Source organism: Zingiber officinale, chromosome 3B (genome assembly GCF_018446385.1).
Source record: "Zingiber officinale cultivar Zhangliang chromosome 3B, Zo_v1.1, whole genome shotgun sequence".
Taxonomy (NCBI): domain Eukaryota; kingdom Viridiplantae; phylum Streptophyta; class Magnoliopsida; order Zingiberales; family Zingiberaceae; genus Zingiber; species Zingiber officinale.
Window position 1 is genome coordinate 15,548,191 of NC_055991.1, and position 22,360 is coordinate 15,570,550.

General features: G+C 36.5%; 1 pseudogene; it reads left to right on the forward strand.

Moving 5' to 3' along the window:
* The first annotated feature begins 12,517 nt into the window (after positions 1-12,517).
* LOC122054701 lies at positions 12,518-21,742 on the forward strand (annotated as a pseudogene).
* The last annotated feature ends 618 nt before the right edge of the window (positions 21,743-22,360 follow it).

A 22,360-nucleotide genomic window follows, 5' to 3' on the forward strand; every position in this document is an offset into this window, starting at 1 on the left:
TCTTGTCTATTTTTTCCCATAAATAAATGGTTGAAATATTCATATTCCAAGTGATCGATTTTTGTGGATGGCAGTGTGACTTCTGAGACTTTAGATTAATATCTACTTATTGGAGTATACTGGAGAAATTTGTCAAAATTGATTCAATAAATTTGGATCTAATCAATCAACTCATTAGTAAATCGAGGGATTAAAAGTAGTGGCGTCAATATTACATTATGGATCATGTCCTTCTACAAAATTTTGACACACTTTTGATTACTGAGCGCCCTTTTGGTAGATTTATTCACATATTTACCAACAATTCCACTATTTGTGAGATACCCTTCGGGTTTGGCAGCTGTACTCCTTTCTGTATCAATATCATCAATTTAATAAAGTTAGTGATTGAGTAAAAGAGTCGACTTATCCTTGTAGCAAGATTTATTCCTTACGCTAAGAAATGTAGGTTGAGATAAAGGTTGAATCTTTTGTCTTTAAAATTATGTTCCTTTGCCCGAGCGTTTATAGTTTATCGACGATGCTCCAAGATACAATAAATTTAGACTCAAAATAGAAACATTTTAAATTTTGAATCTAGATGAACTTTTGAAATCTCGCCTATATTTGAGCTGACATACTCATTTGCATTGGAGATGATGTAAAAATATTTTGGTCTATTATCCTTACTAATTGTGTAGTTTCAATTGTATGTTGAATGATTACTATTTTCTATCAGCTATATTAGTAATTACCATATTAGGATCATATATACTTCTCAAATGATATTTTTTTAACTTTAATACTTCCACCATTCTTAGTGAATTTGACATCATCCGTCTTGAAAAATGATTTACTTAAGAAGTTGAAAAACTTGAAGCTCCTTAACTTTTAACTCCTTAACTTTTCAGAGTATCTCATAAAATGATAATTAATGATTTTTAGTCCAGTTTTCTTTTGTTGGACATATAGGGTCTAGTCTCAATTGGACAATCCTATATATATAAATACATAATGCTAGACATTCTACCTATCCACATCTTGTATGACGTAGTTGAACAATGAATACCTAATGCTAGGCATTTGAACAATGAAAACCTAATGCTAGGCATTCTACCTTCGATGATTAGGAATCGCTGGCTCGATGGTTCCCGAACAGATCAACCCTTAACCCTAACCGTCCAAGACAGTTACGGTTCATGATTCAGAATCGTCGGTTTATGGTTCGTCACGGTTCAAGATTATTATTATTTTAAAAAAATTATAAATTATAAATTTATAACAAAATATACAAAATGACTTGTATTATTTAAGTTGCCTATGTATCCCCTATAATTTTAAAGGAGTATTTAAAATTTAGAAGTATTGTCAATAGTACTTCTTTATATCTCAAGTGTTAAAATTTGCTTGGATTTATCATTGATAAATTGAATATTATGATCCTCATTTAGATTTATTTGCTTTTCCGAAATTGAAATTATGAACCTCCTCCTACTATGATTAGAGAATTGAGGTTGCAAGCAATTGAGATTTTGGAATTAAAAGACGAGAGTAGAGAAGATGATATGTAAATGAAGAAATTAGTCCCTTATTTATAAAATTTAGAAAATAATGGATACTATATTGTAATCACCGATAAAAAATAATTTAATAATCTGAATAATTAAAAAAAAATCCTCCTTCTCTCCTTTAATGGTCAGAACTATTAGTCTAATAGTCGGAATTACTTTTACACAGTTGAAAGAAATTATTACTTTCTTATTCTTCTTTTTGTATATCAAAATAAAATTATTGATCGATTATTAAATAATTAACTACCACATATGAATATTAATATGTTCTAGTTTAATTGGTTAAGATATTATCACCCAAAATACTTAGGTTCAAATCTCGGGTAATATAATTATTTTTTAACAAATTTTGTATACACACACGCACACACCCACACTTCAAATCTTGGACAACACACTTATTTTATAGAGAAATGATATTCATCTAGAATTTTCATCTAGAAAATTCATCTAGATAGACACATAAATGATGGGCCCACAAAAAGTGAAATGGTGGGTCCCATCATTTATGTGTCTATCTAGATGAATTTTCTAGATGAAAATTCTAGATGAGTATCACAGCTCTATTTTATATATATATATATATCAGTTGCTCTAGTTATTTGTTCCATTGAACTGTAACCGGTATGGCTGGGGTCGGGCATATTACAGTTTAGGCCCGATAACCAACTCAACAGGTAATTGGTCTGTCAACCCGGTTACAGGCCTGAGCTGGGTCCGAATTATTCAAGATGTTGTTCATTTGATCCATCAGATCTACTATAGTATTCACTATTACAGTTAAATTTTATGACTTTAATCTTCTTGCCTAATTAATTTTCCATTTTGAAAAGTCTGAACATGTCCATGGATTGTGACTTCTTATGAATTATGTATAAGTATCTGCATTGGGAATAATCTATTAGTATCAACCCTGAGAGCTAATTATGAGATAATTGACAAGAGACCCATTGTATCATATTTTATTAGTAAAAGACAATGTTTATGATTATTATATTTATTTCAGATTTGTGCCAGTTGAATAAGTATAATAATGACCTAGGGTAGTAGGTTCTAGTCTATAACAAATTAATTTGTTGAATTGATAGTGGGAGGCTGTAGATATACATATAGAACACTACTCTTAATTATTTCTAGTCAAGCATTAATATACAAGAGTAATATTAATGCATTGAGATTAATATGTAGGTTAACTGATGACTTAACCTCATAAGTCATGGATACAAGATATTAAGTTGACACATGAGTATATATTAGAGAATATGTACTGAATTGACCCGCCATGAGAATATTTCATGGATCGTTATATGAGTGACATAAATATTCTCATAGTGATTATTAGTATAAATAGTCCTTAGACCTGAAGTCACTACGATTTCCCACATAAGGAGTTGTATACTTTGGTATCAATAAATATTATCTGTAACAAGATGGACTATAAAGTCTATCACTGTACATACAATAATTTATGTAGAAGGATGTGAGTGATGTAGATAGTGTAGGACCGTTAGATTCGATAGAGGGGGGGCTAACCGCACCAACAGATAGAATTTATCCCTTTCATATGATGGAAGTGATATCTGTAGGCCCTTTGATCAAGTAAGACTACTAACATGCATGATCATACTCAAATAAGTCAATATGAGATATTGAGCTCATTTGGTTAAGTGAGTCTACTTGGAGATCAATAAATACAAAGATTGATAAGAGGATGACACAGTTTATGCCTCATAGATCAATATAGATATCAAGGATAGAAGAATTGAGTTATACAAGATAATAGATACAGACAGATTAGGTCGGATCTCAATATTTTCGCTATTTGAGTAGCAATGATGTATTGCTAGATGTCACTCATTGCTTGTGTATCTAAAATAGTCTTAGGAATACTACTAACATTACAAGAACCTATTGGGTCACACATAAAGAGCATATTGACATGGAGATTGATTTATTTTAGTTTGACTAAAATTGTATAGGTTTGAGCCTTAATTCTGAAATTGGTTTCGGACCTTATTAAGGCCCAACCTAATTATAGAGCCCACTAAGATAAACACTAATAGTCATTAGAGAAGATGAAGAGTTTATCGGATAAGATGAAGAGTTTATCGGATTAGATAAAGAGTTGGTGTTTTCTCTTCTTTTAATGCCACCTTAAATAGCCATAAAGATACCAAGAAGGTGAAGAGGTATATGTGTCTCTTGGATTACCATGGTATATTGTTGGTTCGGTGGAACCAGTAAGATGAGGCTGAATTGTTCTAAAATTATGATTATACACTTCTTGTTCTTTTGTCTTGAATAAATAAAAATAAAATGTGTATAAATAAGTATGAGGCTATCGAGATTTACTTGGTTTGCAACTGGGAAGGTTGCTAATCTAAGACAATATAAGCACTAGTAAAGTCTCCTTTTTCAAGCAAAGTCGGAGGCAGAGAAGCCTCGTACAACGTTTGAAAGCACAAATTGTAAACATGAAAAACAAAGTGGAAAATGAATTATAGAAAGTGTTAAAGTAAACTTTTAGGACCAGGACTCTATTTATAGCATAATGGTCGAATTAGTCCGTTAGATGATGTGGCAGCTCCAAGCGCTCCCAGCAATGCACTTTATCTGCTTCACAACAGCTTTTCAACGGGTTGAAGATAAAGTTTTATCCTTACGCAGGTGCTTGCACCAGTCCGGGTGCTTGGACTGGTGTTGACATGGACTCCGAATGTCATCCTCATAGCAACGTCTCGAAGGGGCGCTTGATCTGACCCAAGGTGGTCCGGACGCGTGGAGTCTGGGCACCTGAACAAGTCAACTTCATATTGACTTGTCCATCTATTCTAGTTGCTGGGTGATTCTTCGGCCATCCAGAGTTGAGCTCATCGAACCCAACTTTGGCCTACTCCTTGAGCAGTCTTCCGCTTCGGGTTCTTGTCCCTCGGAAGTGTCGCACGCATCCTTCTCGTTTGCCTGTGTATTCTTTAGTAGCGCATCGTCCTTCGGATGCACTGAGCTCGTCGACTCACTTTCCATGTCATCCTTCTCATTAGCTGTACCTTTCGCTCGACTTCTTGTGTTCCTAAGTCCCTGAACACTTAGACACAAGGCATCAAATATACAAAATCAAATTTAGCCAGTTGATCACATCAAAACTAACTCAGGGTACTTACATATATATCATTTCTAGCAAGATGTTGAGTGGCATGTGACTATCCATTCTTGTTCTTCCAATTTCATGTTAAGAGAGAGCTCTCCAATTTTTGAAGTTCTTGGAGAAAAATCGTGGGACTTACTCGTGTAGTTACTATAGAGGCGTGGACGTTCTGATCATGCTAAGATCTGCTGAAGCATCTGTGTTGCTAGAATTGTTCCGTTCACGCACTAAAGGTAACAATCCGATCAAAATGTGTATTTTGCATTCACTTGGATCTCTGGAGAGATCTTCTTTTTGCTGTGTATGTATGTTATTTTTTTTACAAAAGATCTCTACATAGTCATCTATAAAGCTAATAAAGCATGCTTGACAATTCTAAGAAACTTTAGAGAACGACCCACATATATCCGTATGTATCAACTTTAAGACTCCATTACACCATCTTGAACCCTTATTATGTTTGTTAGTTGTTTTTCTCTTAATACACTCAATACAGATTTCAAATTTGACATATCAAGGAAATCGAGAATTCTTAGTAACATTAACCTTTCAAGACATTATTTAGAGATATGCTCTAAATGCCTATGCTACAATATGGATAAATTCTCATTCGTCAAACCATGCTTTGCACCTATACTATGCATTACAACATTATTAATATAAGTCTCAGTGTCAAACTAGTATAGTTTATCAATCAAGGTACTAGTACCAACCAATATAAAATGACAAAAAAATATTGAACTTTCTATTTTCAAATGAACAAGTGCATCTAGATTTGTCCAACATGAAATCAAAAATAAGTTCCTTCTAAAAGACAGTACTACAAAATTATTTTTCAAATTAAAAAATACATGATTTTCAAGATAAACTCTAAAGACACATATAACCTTTACTTTTGCCTTCTTGCTAATTCCAATGTATCTTTCAACATTAATTGATAGTCAATTCTAATGATAATTCTGCATAGTTACACTTATGTGAGTATTTGTATTTGTATCTATTCACCAAGTATTATTAGGTACAGTGGCTAAGTTAACTTCTAAATTAACAAAATTGAGGAATACACCTTTCTTGATACACTAGTTGGCATATTTGGGGTAATCCTGCTTTAGGTGGTCTTTCTAACAAGTTGGATCCAGATTTTGTTGTTTTTGTACATTTGCTATAAAGTCCTATCCATTGTAAGTTACTTACCCTTACGCTTAGAATGATCTTTTTTTTTTTTTTTTTTACTTTTCTTGCTTTAGTACTGAGATAAGAATGCAAAGTGTGCACTATGAGATGTGTCATGTTTTCATCTCTCTTCTTTCTATACACACTGAGTTATCAACTCAATTTACACTTCCTCCTTTTAAGTGTTATAGTTAATTTTATATGGAGTGAACTATATAAGAAGAGAGATTATGATTAGGTTCACAAAAACACTTTCGGATATTTCCCGTTTTAGTGTCTTAAGTCTTGTATCTAAATTTGATATCTCCATAATATACTCTCTAATGCTACCCTTTCCATTATACCACATGAACACTAACTTTGTGAGAAGTGTGGTAGTCTCAACCTTTTTATTTGAGGTGAATCAGTCTGCTAATTCCTTAAGAAAGTTCTTAGCATCCTCATTTTCAATAATATAGCTCCTAATTGATTGTGAAATTGACATATTCATGATCATGAGACTCATGTGATTCAAAATTCCCACTTCCCAAATATTACCTTTTGATCCGCAAACCAAACACTAGATAAAGGTGCATTATGATAGTGCCTAAATACAAAGTCCAAATTCATGCAACTTAAAAGTACCATTATATGTTCTTTCTATTGATCAAAGTTTGTGCCCATAAGAACAAGAATGTTATTTTGATTTGCATATATTGAGAGTGCTACATAAATAAAAGCAAAGAACATAACTCAAATTATAAACAAAACATGCATATTTATAGATGTGCAATAAAATAAATGCAACAATCAAAACCTACAACCGCTTGAGCATTTATTGATATATTAAGTACAACATTACATTAAGTCTTTAGACTAAAATGCAACTTGCTAATAATATTCTCCAAATAGCTCATAATTATATTCATCTACCACACAACATGCCTTTCTTCCGACCAACATATTATGCGTATGATTGTATATGAGTTTCCCTAGTTAGCTTATATTTTTAAGTGTCACTCATAATATTTCTAATCGGCCACAAAGTGTGCCTTTCTTTAGGCCGACCTACCACAAACATGATTAAGATGTTTGACTTGAATTTGTGAGCTTCCTTAAATATACATTTAACATAAAAATTGATTTTCTTTTGGGTCAATTATCTTTAACATATATATACATCCATATATGCAAATAGCCTAAGTCTACCTAATAGTTCTCGCTTTTACGATAATATTAGTTTGATCAAGTAGCAAATGTGAAGATAGATATAGAAAAATTTAAGAAAACTCAGCTAAATAGTCATCAGTCGATTGCTAACATTTATCAATCAATTAATATTGTCAGCAATCAATTTCCCTTGAAAGGCAATCGATTGATATGATTCTTATGTGCTAATTTATGAACACAACAATCAATTGCCTAGTTTTAGCAATCGATTGCCCCACAACAGTCAAGTTCATTGGTTGAGTTGAAAGGCTTTTTGTCACAAGTTTATCCACAATAATTGATTGGTGTCTTACAACAATCAATTAATATCCATTAGTCAAACTCACCAATCGATTTGAAAATCTTCTATGGATGATCCTGTGAATAGCAATCGATTGACACCTCACAACAATTGATTGATGTTCATCAATCGAACCCACTAATAGATTACGAAGCCTACTGTATGCAACCTTGGGTTCATCAATCGATTGGCGCCTTACAACAATCGACTGATATGCATAAGACAAATCCGCTAATCAATTACGAACCATTCTATACGTAATTTTGGACTCAACAATCGATTGGCCCCTTACAATATTCGATGGATCAGTATCAATCAAAAGCTTGTTTCTTGCATGCGATTTTCAACGTGCATGGTAAACCCTAAATACTAGTGTCGTTCGTCGTGTTCTTCGTGGGATACTTGAAAAACTCAAAACCAAAATTAAATCCTAGTTTTCCAATCTTGGATTCTATGGATATGCATTGATTTGTAACTCCAAAGTGAATTGAATGTACAATCGATGTATATGTACTAAATCATTGAAAATTGATACTTATGCCGTAAAGGTGACGATAAACTAATCCTAAGCTCTAGTGCCAATTGAAAATAATACGATACATCTAATTAAACCGAAGGATCCATCTAATAGATATAGTTATCATCATCAATGTGGCTAAATTGAAACCAATATTGAAACAATGACAAAACTGAAGGGCTAAAGCCAATGTCATTGTCTCTTATTTGTCGCTCAATGAAGTTCTTGCAAACGCAGGGGAGAGTATTCTCTAGCAGTTGTGCCACAACCAGAGTTCTCATCTCAATGGGAAAGAGAAGAAGGAGGTTAATACTTCAACATCATGTCCAAAGGAATTTTGACTTCTTCTTCTTATACCAGTTCATCCTACAGGGACCATCGATCCATCATAAAGCTCATAACAAGTTAACAACCCACTAATATTAACGAATTGGGTTGTTAGATCCCACACATACATCCAATAACTTAAACTCTCCTTCATACAACATATATTAGATCACTTAATGGGGTTTAATTCTTAATGACAATTGTGTGTGGTGTTAATTTATGTATTTAGCCACCAAATGGATACTTAATCTTCACTACGAGTTCTATGTGCTATCAAGTTCCATCACAACTTAATGCACAAATCAAATATATAGATAAGGCATAACTTAAATCTTTTGCTCAAATATCAAAATCCATGATAGAGTCTAATCACTAGAGGCAACCTATCTAGATTTTTCAAAACTAAAAGAATCCAGATTTACTATTTTTAAATATAATTTACATATGTTTCCATCTAATCAATAAATTAACAAGAAAAATTTATTCTTAGTTTAATATTTTGAGTCATTAAACCTAATCCAATTATCTTTTTATTCTGAGAGGTTGCTAACTTAAGGATAGAGTACTAAGCTGACTTTAAAAAACGCTTTTAGCTCAAAATCTTTTGAAGAACACTCGCCAAGTGTTTCTTATTCATGGAAACTGATCAGTGTGAGTAGGAATAAAGGTCGTAGTCCTCTTTTGTCCTTTATAAAGCTTTAACTGCTACTACTTGACTTCCATTTATTAGAATTAACTCAACCTATGACAACAAAGTAGAAGAAACTATCATTTAGCAAAGGAACAAAATAGCACAGTGAAACTGTTTGAATGATTATTTGTTTGCTTATAACAATTGCCAATCTCGAACCAACAGCCAGATGGTCATGAGCCTAGCTAGTTTTGTTGTCCTTCTATATATTTATAACACACACACATAGTAGTCTACACTATTTCATTTTGAAACAAAGTAAGAGTGATAAATGAAAAACAAGGGTGTGCCAATTAGTGTGCTCTTGTTTCTATTCTTCTTTTTAATGGATAATTCAGACAACATCCTACCTTCTTTTATCATACATATAGTTCAAATTGTTCTTTAATTATCAATTTTTCCATATAAATTAAAGTCACTGTGTGTTTATGGCTTCTGTTCAGATAGAATGAAGAGCGCGAGCGCTAAATTCTGCTACAAATTAAACATCAAGTATCTGATTTGTATCAGTAGAAGAAAATGCAGTGACAATTGCAAAGATAAGGGTTTCTGCTTCAGACAAAATAAATGTCCTGAAAATTTTAATGTATTGATAATTATTTAAGTTTAGGTTAATACGTTGGATCTAACATGAGTTTTAAGTTTGCAAGAGAAGTCCTTGCAGGTCGGAAGACGGGATACGAGGCAAGGGAAGTCCAAGGAAGTCGAGGACCGGATTCTGGGCAAGCAAAGTCCTTGTAGGTCGAAAGATTGGATGCAAGGCAAGAGAAGTCTAAGAAGATCGAGTACTGGATTCTTGGCATGAAGACCTAAAGATGAGGAAGTTCCAGGCACAAAGTCCAGGGAACCAGAGGTTCATCTGGAATGAGGTACTTGAAATGATTTGGAATTGTGTAAAAAATTAAATTGTGAGCTAAAATGTGTATCAATCAATTAACCGATCGATTGGAAAGCAACCAATCGATTGGTTAGCAACCAATCGATTGGTTAATCGATTGAGAAGCATTTGCCAAGAATAGAATACTCCTGGATTAATCAGGAGATCGATTGGTGGTAAACAATCGATTAACCGATCGATTGAAGAGGATTTTACATAAATACACACAATGCTCCTGGATCGATCAGGCGATCGATTGGTGGTAACCAATCGGTCAGGCAATCGATTGGTGGTAACCAATCGATTAGGCGATCGATTAAAGAGGCTTTTTGCGCAAAAGAACAAAATACTCATGGATCGATCAGGCGATCAATTAATGGTAACCAATCGATTAATTGATCGATTGAAGAGGCTTTTGCGCGAAAGCACAGAATTCTCCTAGACCGATTAGCCGATCGATTGGTGGTAACCAATCGATCGATTAACAAGGCTTTTACGCGAAAGCACAGTGCACCTGGATCGATCAACCAATCAATTGAGGTAACTAATCTATCAGCCGATCGATTGAGATTCAAATTAAATAATCTACATTGTTGATCTGGAGTTGGTAGCCCAATAGATATCTCGGAATCGATTGGAGATTTACCCGAATCGATTCATGATGGAATTTCTATGAGAAATGACTATATTTTTGAAGACATAAAAAGCTTCTCGTCGAGGAAAAACAACAGAACTCTTGCAAAATACTGTTCTATTACTCCCAAGTGCTCAACCGAGGATGGAAAAGTGCTTGAATCATCAAAATGGATGGTTGAACAAAAGATGAAGGCTCAAGCAAATGCCAAGGTGATCATGACTCTTCAATGTGGGTTGAACTCGGAGCAACTCAATAAGGTTGGACCCTTCAAGAGTGACAAGGATTTGTGGGATAAGCTCATTGAGCTAAATGAAGGCACCAAGGATTCAAGGATTGCAAACAAAGGTCTCCTAATAAATCAACTTCAGAATTTCACAATGAACGATGGAGAAATGGTAAGCTCACTACATGGGAGATTCAAGAAACTCCTAAATGGTCTTCATTCAGTTGGAGAAAGTATGGAGAACCGGGATCTCATAAGGTGTGCACTAAAATCTTTCCCAAGAAACTCATTATGGTCATCTATGGTGGATGCCTATAAGGTTTCAAGGGATTTGTTAATAGTAAAGTTAGATGAATTATTTTATGAACTGGAATTGCATGAATAAGCTAATACAAGCCATAAAGAGAAAGGTATAACATTGATTGCAGGTGAAAAGAATAAGAAGAAGCACAAAGAAAAGAAGGAGGAGAAGAAGGAGGAGTCATCGTCAGAGTCTAAGCAAGATAGTAACAGTGATAGTGATGAAGAGCTATCATTATGTGAATGGCAAATTTTGTTTGAAGAATGATGAGACGCTCAAGGATGTTTAACAAGAAGGATGTCAAGAAGATCTTCAATGATGACAAAAGAAAAGGTAAATCTCTTGTGGATTCCAAGTCTAAAACTGATGTAATTTATTATAAATGCAAGAAGAAGGGGCACTACAAAACAGAGTGTCCAAAATTGAAGAAGCAAGAAGAATAGATTTAGAAGAAGAAGAGAGTCTTGAAAGCCACACGGGATGAATCATCTTCAAGCTCATTGGAAGAATATGAAAGAAAGAGCTCAAGGCATGTGGCACTCATGGCCTTAAGCCATGTCAAAGATAGCGAAGGTGAAGATGGTCATGGGGAGAATGAGGAATCTGTTGGAACCCCAAAGTACTTTGGATGTGATCAAACAAGTTAGGTCAGGTCCTGTTGGGTTTAACCTTGTGTCTAAGTGTGCAGGAACTTAGGAGAACAGGAAGTCGAGCAAAAGACGCAGCTAGCGAGAAGGATGACACGGGAGAGAGTCAACGGGCTCGGTGCGTTTGAGGGACGAGGTGCTGCGGAAGAGTACGCAGGAGGATGAGAAGGAGGCGCTCAACATTTCCGAGGGATGAGAAGTCAGAGCGGAAGGTTGCTTGAGAAGGCTGGAAGTTAGGTTCGGGTAAGCCCTATTTCGGATGGACGAAATCACCCAAACGAGCGGAGCTGGAGTGGAAGACTCGGATAGAGGCGAGTGGAAACTGAGAGGAAGACCCGGACGAAAAAAGTTAACTATGTTAACTTTCCTGGTCTGGGTGCCCTAACCTGGTCGGGGCACCCGGAACTAGTTCGGGGCGGTCGGACCATCCGAGCGCCTGGAACCCTTCTGAGCGCCCAGAACCCAAACTTTACCCAAATCGACATGGAGTTTAACCGGTGAATTGGGTATAGAATTCTATCTCATTCCAAGCTCCTGGAACCCTACCAGGCGGTTCGACCTAGACTATAAATACAGTCCTGGTCCAAGAGGTTCAGAACACCACCTGTGATTCATTCTAGTTTTATTTTGTTCTATAATTGAGTACTTCAACTGTTGTACGAGGCTTCTCCACCTGAAGGAGATTGTTTACTAAGCCCCAACTTCCTTGGATTAACAACCTCCCCGGTTGTAACCAAGTAGCCCTTTCGTGCCTCTTTTTTTTCAGTTATTTATTTTATTTATGCAAGTGTTAGATTAATTACGCCATAAATTCGAGAAAGGTTCTTTTTATTTGTCAGGGCTATTCACCTCCATCTAATCAGCCACCAACGGTCCTACAGAATCTTCAAGTGATTCATCATCTAGTGATGATGAGTTAATTTCTCCCAAGCTTGATAAGATGTATGCTACCATTGCATCTTTAACTAATTCTCTAGCAAAATCAAAAGATAAGGTTAAAAAGTTACAAAATGAATTGAGATCATTTAAGAATGAAATTGTGCCATGTGAAAGTTGCATGCATCATGAAAATGACATGATTAAATTAGATGACCTTAAGAATGAGAATGCATCTTTAAAATTGCAAGTTGATGATTTTAGAGGTGCTTTAGAAAAGTTTACTTAAAGTTATAAATATTTGGACATGATTCTAAGAGCTCAAAGGGGTGTTTACAATAGAGCGTGTTTGGGATTTAAATCACAACATAGAGAAATCAAATTCATGTCTTTAGTTAGTAGAAACCATTTTTCAAGGGTTAAGATTGTCAAGCTTGGGTACCCAAGAAATTTATTATTGATGCTACCGGACCCAAAACTTGGGTACCAAAACATTTGGTTTATCGTGTTTGAATAGGCATACGTCGAGGGGGAGCATCCAACAACATGGTTTGTAGATAGTGGATGCTCTAGGTATATGATGGGGGATTCATCAAAAGTAAAAGTACCGTTTCTCTTGGTAATAGTGGTGAATTAAAAGTAATAGGAATTGGAGATATTAGAATTTCTGAAAAATTTATGATAAAACATATTTTATTAGTGAAAGACATGATTTTTGTTGGAACTCCAAGGTTGTTTTGATGTGATCAAACAAATTAAGTTAGGTGTTGTTTGGTTTATCCCCTGTGTCTAAGTGTGCAGGAGCTTAGGAGTATAGGAAGTCGAGCGGAAGAAGCGACTAGTGAGAAGGATGGGACTAGCGAGAAGGACGGCACGGGAGAGAGCCGACGGGCTTGGTGCGTCCGAGAGACGAGGTGCCGTGGAAGAGTACACCGGTGAATAAGAAGAACGTACGCGACGTTCGAGGGACGAGAACCTAGGGAGGAAGGCTGCTCGAGGAGAAGGCCGGAAATTGGGTTCGGGTGAGCCCTATTCCGGATGGCCGAGATCACCCAAGTGAGTGAAACCGGAGTGGAAGACCCGGACTGAGGCAAGCAGAACCGGAGCAGAGGGTCCGGAGCCATTCCGGGCGCTCGGAACCTCAATCTTATCATATTCGACATGTCCGTTGACCGACGCTCGGAAAAGTGCTATAAATATAACTCTGATTTCGGTAGTTCATATAAGAACTTGTAATTCTTTTCTTTCTATTCTACTATTGTGTACGAGCTATTAACATTGTAAGAGGCTACTCCGCCCGAAGGAGATCTTCAGAAAAGTGCGCTTCATTTTTCTTGGATTAGCAATCTCCTGATTGCAAACCAAGTAATTCTCTTTATGTCTATGTCCTTTTAATTAGTCTTTTTTTTTTATTATTACAAGTGTTTTTAATTAAGCTATACAGTCGAGAAAGGGTTGAGTTTATTTTTGCAGGGCAATTCACCTCTCCCCTATTGCCGACCACCAAGGGACCAATAGTTTTTAATCTTCTAAGTGTTAGTCAACTATGTGATTCAGTTATAGAGTTGAGTTTACCTCATCTCAATGCCTAATCAAGCATAGTAAACTAAATACCATTATGCTTATAGGCCATAGAAAAGAGAATGCTTATCAAGTTGAACTATTTGGTGCTACTAATATGGTTGCTAAGTGTCTCATGTCTAAAGAAGAGGTGACTTAGCTTTGGCACCGATGACTTGCTCACACCAACATGAGGAACATCAAAAGGCTCTCAAAGAAAGAGTTGGTTCAAGGATTGCCAAAGTTGAAGTTTCAAAAGGATAAAATATGTGATGCATGTCAAATGGGTAAGTAAATAAAAACTACCCATAAAGGTAAAAATGTTGTAAGTACTTCAAATGCGTTGGACCAAGTACAGACACTCAAAATGCTAGACAAAGAGTCAACTCTGAAGTTGACACTTGTTCTAGCGGTTGGACCAAGTCCAGACACTCGGAGTCCGGGCGCCAGGAGATGATCTGGGCGCCCAGACCAGTTTGGCGCTGAAAGGCCGCCTCGATGCAGTGGATCAACTTTGAGTCCACGTTAGCAGCGGTCCGGGCTCCCTGGAGAGGGTAAATTCTTACACTTCACAGTTGCATAGACATTGCGTGGAGATAGAATTTGCTGGTCAATGGGGGCCCCAACCATGCCACGTCAACAAACGTTCACTTCAACCAGTGAGCCTATAAAAGGAGCCCTGGTGCTCTTCATTTCTACAACACTTTCTCTGTACTTGAATTCTTTCCTATTCTTTACTGTTCGTGAGATGTCAATGATTTGTACGAGGCTTCTCCCCCTCTGACTTGTGTGGAAGAAGGAGTTGACGTATAGAGATTCATTTTCCTTGGATTAGAAACCTCCTCGATTGCAAACTAAGTAAGTCGTTTGTGTCTAGTACTTATTTTATGCATTTCAGTTTCATTTATTAAAGTGATTTTCTAATCTAAAGTTGAAAATTTTGGAAATGGTATATTTGTTTTTTAGGAAAATTCACCCACTCTTTCCGGCTACACGGGATCTACAAATTGGCATTAGAATAAGGATGCTTAAAAAGGACTAACCACCGACCAAAGCATATAAGAAATGGTTGGACCAAGCATCTACCTACCTAAGTTCGAGGGGGAGTTCGCTACTTGGAAAAAGAAGATGGAGGTATTCTTCAAAACAGATTTTGATTTACTTTTAATTATGAAATATGGTTTTTGTACCACCTAATGATTAGCAAGGAGACGACAAAGAAGAATATCAATGGACGAAAAAGGAGTAAGCCAACTTCGTAGCAAACAGTAAGGCAGAATTCCATCTGTTGAGCATTTTACCACCACAAGAAGTCAACCAGATTGGAGCCTACGAGTTAGCCAAAGAGCTTTGGAAGAAATTCCTGGAACTACGTGAAGGGACCTCAGAGGTGAAACTCGCAAGACGGGACTTGCTCCGGAACCAAATCAGCAACCTCTGAATGAGAAGAGGTGAAACAGTCGCACATCTACACTCAAGGATCAAAGAATTCATCGCTGAACTCACAAATCTCAGAGAAAAGGTAACAAGGTTTATTAAGATACACTTTAAATTCATTTTCAAGAACATTCGAGTGGACATCAACAGTCGACTCATTCTACATCTCTAAGGACCTCGAGGTTAGTACCTTAGAAAATTTATTTTCTACTTTTGAACTTCACGAATCAAGATGTGCAAACCTAAAGAATAAAGAAGAAAAGACATCCCAAAATGTAGCACCAAAAGCTAACTAGAAAGGCAAACCAGATTCAGACACATCGCTTGATGAAGACGAGGCTGCATTTATGGTAAGAAAATTTGGTAAATTCCTTAAAACTAACAAATTTAACAAGTCACAGGCTAAAAAACATTCACAAAGCAAACGAAAGATAAGATGTTATACTGTTAAGAAGAAGGGCATATAAAGGACCACTAGCCAAAATTGAAGAACAAGGAAATGAACAAAAGACTGACTAGAATGAAGCACAAAAATCTAAAGACGACATGAAATGAAACGTCATCATCAGAATTGGAAATCAAAGCCTACACCGGACTTGCACTGATGGCAAGTCTCTAAGAAGACGATGAAGTGAGCTTATTCAAAATGAGCATCGAGAGCATCAACAAATGGGAAGCCACTTTAGAAGAAAGTAGTAATACATGGGGAGCATCAGATAACGAGATCAACAAGGTAAGTTAGATACGATCTCTACCTCCTGATAAATTATATAAGTTTATAAAAATGCTTTAAAAAAATTCATATAAATTAGAAATCAAAAATGAAAATTTTAAAAAGAAAAATGTAGAATTAAAAATAACTTTAGCAAAATCTTGTCGATTAAAATATTTAAACAAGGTAAAAATTGAAAATGAAAAATTAAAGGATCAAATAGAAAAACTTGAAAAGAATCAATTTCAAAATTTTAAGAACTATCAAGGGCCAAATTGGTATTATAGATTCTATAAGGGTCAAATCAGAAAAGTAACAAGAAAAGATATACCAAGAAAATTTTTAATTAATCCAGTAGATAGGAACCTATATTGGGTTCAAAAATTATACTAGGTTAAATTTTCATGTATTTTCTAATTTTTATTTGCCTTAATATTTTTGTTGTGTGCTTAAAATTGTCTAACTTTTTTCAAATAATTTTTTCTATTCCTTTCTATTCGAAATTAATTAAATCTTAACTTTATACGATAAAGAATTTTATTAGTTATTTGTAGGAAATATTTTGAAATTTTTTGACTGCTATATTATTTTTTATAAAATTTTCAACAAAAATAGTATCTTTAAAATTAAAATTATTTTGAAAAGTTATTTTTAAAAATTTTATTTTTTTATAATAAAATATCATGTTCTTTGTCAATTTTTTTTTAAAATATGTTTACCATTATTTAATTTTATACAATTTTTTTTTATCAAAATACTAATTTTTAATATAAAAAATTCTCTAATATTCAGTTTTTGAAAATTTATTTTTTCTACATATATATTTCTTATTTTACATAATTTTTAAAAATTTATTTTTTCTGCAGATATACTTCTTATTTTACATACTCAGAAAATTTTGCAAATTTTTTAAAATATTTTAATATGTATATATAATAATTAATTACAGTTTATTTTAATTTTATTTATTCGTGAAAAATTTATCACTATTTTGGATAAACATGTTTAACCGTTACAAAAAATTTCTAAAATTTTCAACCACTAAAAATAAATTTAAAATAATTTCTTCTAAACTAGTTTTTAAATCATAAAAATTTAGTTTTTCTAAAAAAAAATTTCTAGAATTTTTCTAAGTGTTAGTCACTATTTGTGTAACCCTTAAAATTTTTTACCCCTATTTTTAATGTAATCAAAGGGGGAGAATATTAGATTAAGTTTAAGGGAGGTACATTCATTTTTTTTACATATTAATTGTTTTAATATTGCATATTTATTAATTATAATTATTTTATTATTATTTTACTATTCTTTTAATCCTAACTTAACTTAGGTTGATCACATCAAAAATAGGGAGATTGTAAGTATCTCGTGTTAATTTTGATGTAATCAACCATGTCAAGTTAGACTCTACGTTATTTGATGTCTCGTGTCTGAGTGTGCAGAGACTTAGGAACGCAAGAAGTTGAGCGGAAGATGCAGTGGACGAGAAGGATGACACAAGAATCGAGTCAATGGGCTCAGTGCATCAGAGGGACGACAAACTACGGAAGAGTAGGGGTGTAAATAAACGAAGCCGCTCATGAGCTATTCGAAGTTCGATTCGATAAAAGCTTGTTTGAGCTCGTTTAATGAGTCTCGTTAAGATAAACAAACCAAGTTTAAGCTTCACATATTCGGGTGGTTAGCTCGTGAACATGTTCGTTAAACTTATGAATCAGCTTTTAAATAAAAATAATAATAGATTTGATATTGAATTACACTCTACTTATGAAACATATAGACAAATATATTAAATTTATTTATTAGAATAAAATTATAAATTTTAATAAGAATATTATAATTTTCTTTAAATATATAATTTTATTTTTAATGAATAATTAAATTTATAATTTATATTTATTAAGCTCGTTTAGGCTCGATAAAAGCTTGAATAAGCTTGTGAGTCATGAATATATTCGTTAAATAAAGCTCGAGCTCGGCTTAATTATAAATGAATCAAACTCAAACATTCAAGAGTTTGGCTCGGCTTGGCTTGATTACACTCCTATGGAAGAGTACACTGGTGGAGCGAGAAGGATGCGCGTGACGCTTCTGAGGGATGAGAAGCCGGAGCAGAAGGCTGCTCGAGGAGAAGGTCGGAGTTGGGTTCAGGTGAGCTCAACTCTAGAAGGCCAGAGCATCACCCAAGCAACCGGAGAGGAAGACCGAATAAAGAGTCAACTTTGAAGTTGACACTTATCACTACAACAAAAACTGCAAACGACAACACCCCTACGACAACGGTTTTAAGAGAAAGCGTTGCGTATTTGCTCAAAGACAACGGTTTTTGCCAAAACCGTTGTCTTTGAACTCCCCATTAAATATAAAAGACAACGGTTTTAGCAAAACTGTTGTCATTGAGTGACTTTTTTTTTAAAACGACAATACTTTTTACAATGGTTTTATAAACCGTTGTCTTTATCCACGTTTTTAGCAGTTACGACAACAGTTTTGAAAAAACCGTTGTAATTGAATTTGGTCATTTCCCCCCTTTGCTGTTTTCCTTTCCCTCGCTGTTTTCTTTTCGGCGCCGTGTTTTCGCGTTCCCAAACCTAAGCCTCCATTTATCTTTCCCTCTCCTCATACGACGTTGTGCTCCTTCTTGTTTCCTGGTGAGCGGCGGCGTTCTCCAATGGGTTGCCGAAGATCCAGACACACGGGAGGGAGAAACCGGAGAACGGGATCTGCCACGACGACAGCGCACCGGCGGTGAAGGCGAAGACCATCGACGAACTGCACTCCCTGCAGAAGAAGAGGTCGGCGCCGACGACCCCCATCAAGGACGGCGCGCAGCAGGGCAACGCTGCCTTCGCCACCATCTCAGAGGAGGAGCGCCAGAAGCTCCAGCTCCAATCCATCAGGTCAATATTTAATCTCCATCTTCTTGAGAACAAGAAGGTGGAATCCAATCTTTCTCCCGCGTTTCTTGTAATGAAATCGTGCTGTGCGCAGTGATTCATTGGCGTCGCTGACGAGGGAGACAGGGCCGAAGGTGGTGAGGGGCGATCCGGCCAGGAAGGCGGAGGCGACCAAGGTCGCCGCCGAGCACCACCACTACTTGACGCCGACCATCAGCGTCAGCGACAGCGCCCTCAAGTTTACCCATGTCCTCTACAACCTCTCCCCGCCCGGTATCTGCTCTCATCTCCTCTTCATCACTCAAATCATCACATTTCATTCTCATTGAAAGAATTCCTTGTAGAACTCCTTGTAGAACTCTACGAGCAAGCTATAAAACATGAACATGGATCATTCATAACATCGACTGGAGCCTTGGCTACCTTGTCCGACACGAAGACTGGTCGTTCGCCGAGGGACAAGCGCGTCGTCAAGGATGAAACCACTGCCAATGAGCTTTGGTGGGGAAAGTAAGTCCACACAACTAATTCATGATCCTTCCATTGATGGTTCCTTCTCAAAATGTATGTGCACTATTCACGCAAAGGCTCACCGAACATAGAGATGGATGAGCACACCTTCCTGGTGAACAGGGAGAGGGTTGTCGATTACCTCAACTCTTTGGATAAGGTACACATGCACATCAAGTGTTTGATGTAATTCCTCATAGATCCTAATATGTCATCTGAATGATACAAGGTATTTGTGAATGACCAATTCCTCAACTGGGATCCCGAGCATCGAATCAAAGTTCAAATTGTCTCTGCAAGGGCCTATCATTCCTTGTTCATGCACAACATGTAAGTGAAAAATACTACTAATAAGAATGCTAAAGATGTTGGATATTGTGGCCTTAAATGGACCAAAACGATTTAGAGGAAGGAAGCCATCAATTGTTGAAAGTCGTAATTGACTTCAAAATTGAAATCTACGATTCGCGTAGATAGATTTAGACTATTAATTTGCTCAAAACCGATTAAGGGTGAATGAGAAATTAATGTTTAAAGTCAACCCAAAATAACATTTGTTATTCATTAATAAAGTGCATAGGAGAATAGTCCCACATCGGAAATTCTCGATGTGTATTCTCTACTTATTAATGAAGATGTGTTAATGGAGTTAACACAAAAAATAAAAGGACAGGTGACCCCTTAGCCCAGGGCGAGCAGGTGCTCGCACCTGTGAGCCCGCCACCCGCCACGTGCGCAATGGGCACTTTGCACTTTACACTTTGCACTTTGCACTTTGCACGTACGCATCGTCGCGAGGAGCATTGAGGAGCTTAAATTTATGCTCCAGGTGACATTGCAGTGCCTGCGTGGCACTCGGGTGACGTGTCAGGCTCTTACCTGACGTGGCAGTGCCTATGCGGCATCCTCGTGGGCAAAGGGAGATGACTGGACAGTTGACTTAGGGAATGGATGGCTACCGTTGATCAACGTTGATCAAATAGATATGATGGATCGCTTGTGATGCGATCTAGAGCGTTGGATCGCAAAGAGTAACGATTTGACTGCCTGGGATGAGACTTGATCTGAAGCATCGAATCAATGGATCCAGATCCGATGGCAGATGACAATAGGCGGGATCTGAGGGTCACAACTCCTCAGATCTGATGGATGAGATTGAAGTGGGCTTGGTGAAGGGACACATCCACTCACCAACCCTTCAGAATAGATGATCTAGATCGATCCAGCCCAAGGAACACATCCACTCACCCAAAGGACACTCAACCTCTTCGTTCAGTATAAATAGAACCCTCCAGATGATGGAATACTCACTCAATCTTCTCTTCTCTTCCTCAAGCATTCATCTCATCTTGTGCATTCAAGAGTCCAAGAAGTCTACTAAAAGGTTCGCTGGTCTTGGAAGTCGGAGTGCTACGATTCCGAGACGTTCGTCGTCGTTGTATCTTGGGAACGAATTGCAACAATCCGTTAAGCACCGTAGCGGAGCAATATCGTTTACGGAGATAGTGTCGAACACTAGCCTCGACGATCAGTTTGCATACTCCAGAAGCTACCCGGAGACAACAAAAGATGCTCTTCAATTCTACAGCTCGACAGTTATCCAGATAAGTCATCTTTGCGTTGGTTTTGTTGATCTCTAGTAGTGAATCATAGTTGTGTTAGTAGCAGGCTGGATCATACATATGCATATATTAGTGTTAGTGAGCTAACTAGCTCCTCTTTCTCTCCTTAATGCCAAGGGAAAACATGTAAACTAGAAGAAGAAAAACTCTCTTTTGCATGAAATAATTGGAAGGATCGCAGGTGCATCTGTCCTACGCCTGAAGAACTGGAGGATTTCAGTACTCCGAACTTCACAATTTACAATGCTGGCCAGTTTCCATGTAATCGATACACACACTACATGACTACCTCCACCAACATTGATCTTAATCTTGATTGGGAACAAATCATCATCCTTGGCACATAGTATGCCGGGGAGATGAAGAAGGGTTTGTTCGGTGTGATGCACTATCTAATGCCTAAAATAAACATTCTCTCCCTGCACTCTAGCAACAATATGGGCAAAGATGGTGATGTTGCCCTCTTCTTTGGACTATCAGGTAAGTGTTGGTCGGACGAGATTTTGGCGCATCACCTGCCCATTGATGGATTGTCGAAGTCACAGATTTAAGTGAATCTTTCATCTGACTGAATACGTCATGGGCAATTGCATTTTCTGCCGATTTGTGACAACTCTCCTAGAATTGTTCCGACTACAGGAAAATATAAAAAAGTTTCGTAGATGCTTCATGGTTTCTCATGCAGCTGTGAGAGCCCTTCATTTTGGTTAGAAGTTGAGCCATTCAAATTTGACTCTTGCATTACTGCACATTTGTTTTTTTTTCTCATATGATATCTTGCAAGGAAAAGAAAAGGAAAATATGAGTGTGGTTAGATAGGAGGATATTGAAAGGCATGGTACACTCCTAGTCCTACAATTGGGCAACCTACTTATCCAAGCAAACAAAGAAACAAGTTTGGGATAAGAGGAAAAAAAGGTAGATAGGAAAGGTAAGATGCTCCCGACTCGTTCAGTGAGTTCAAGCTGCGGTTTTCGGGTTGTTGAATTGGTTGGTTGGTCCGGTTCACAACAACTTTGGTATGCACAATCTTGGGAACAAAAGAATCAGTCTTTAAGCTTGTGACTTGCTAAACATGTTTTTGCATTCTCTTTATTTATTTATTTTCCTTGAGTTATTGCGATGCTGCTTTGAAACAGGTCAAATTTGCCTTCCTGGAGAATGTCTTT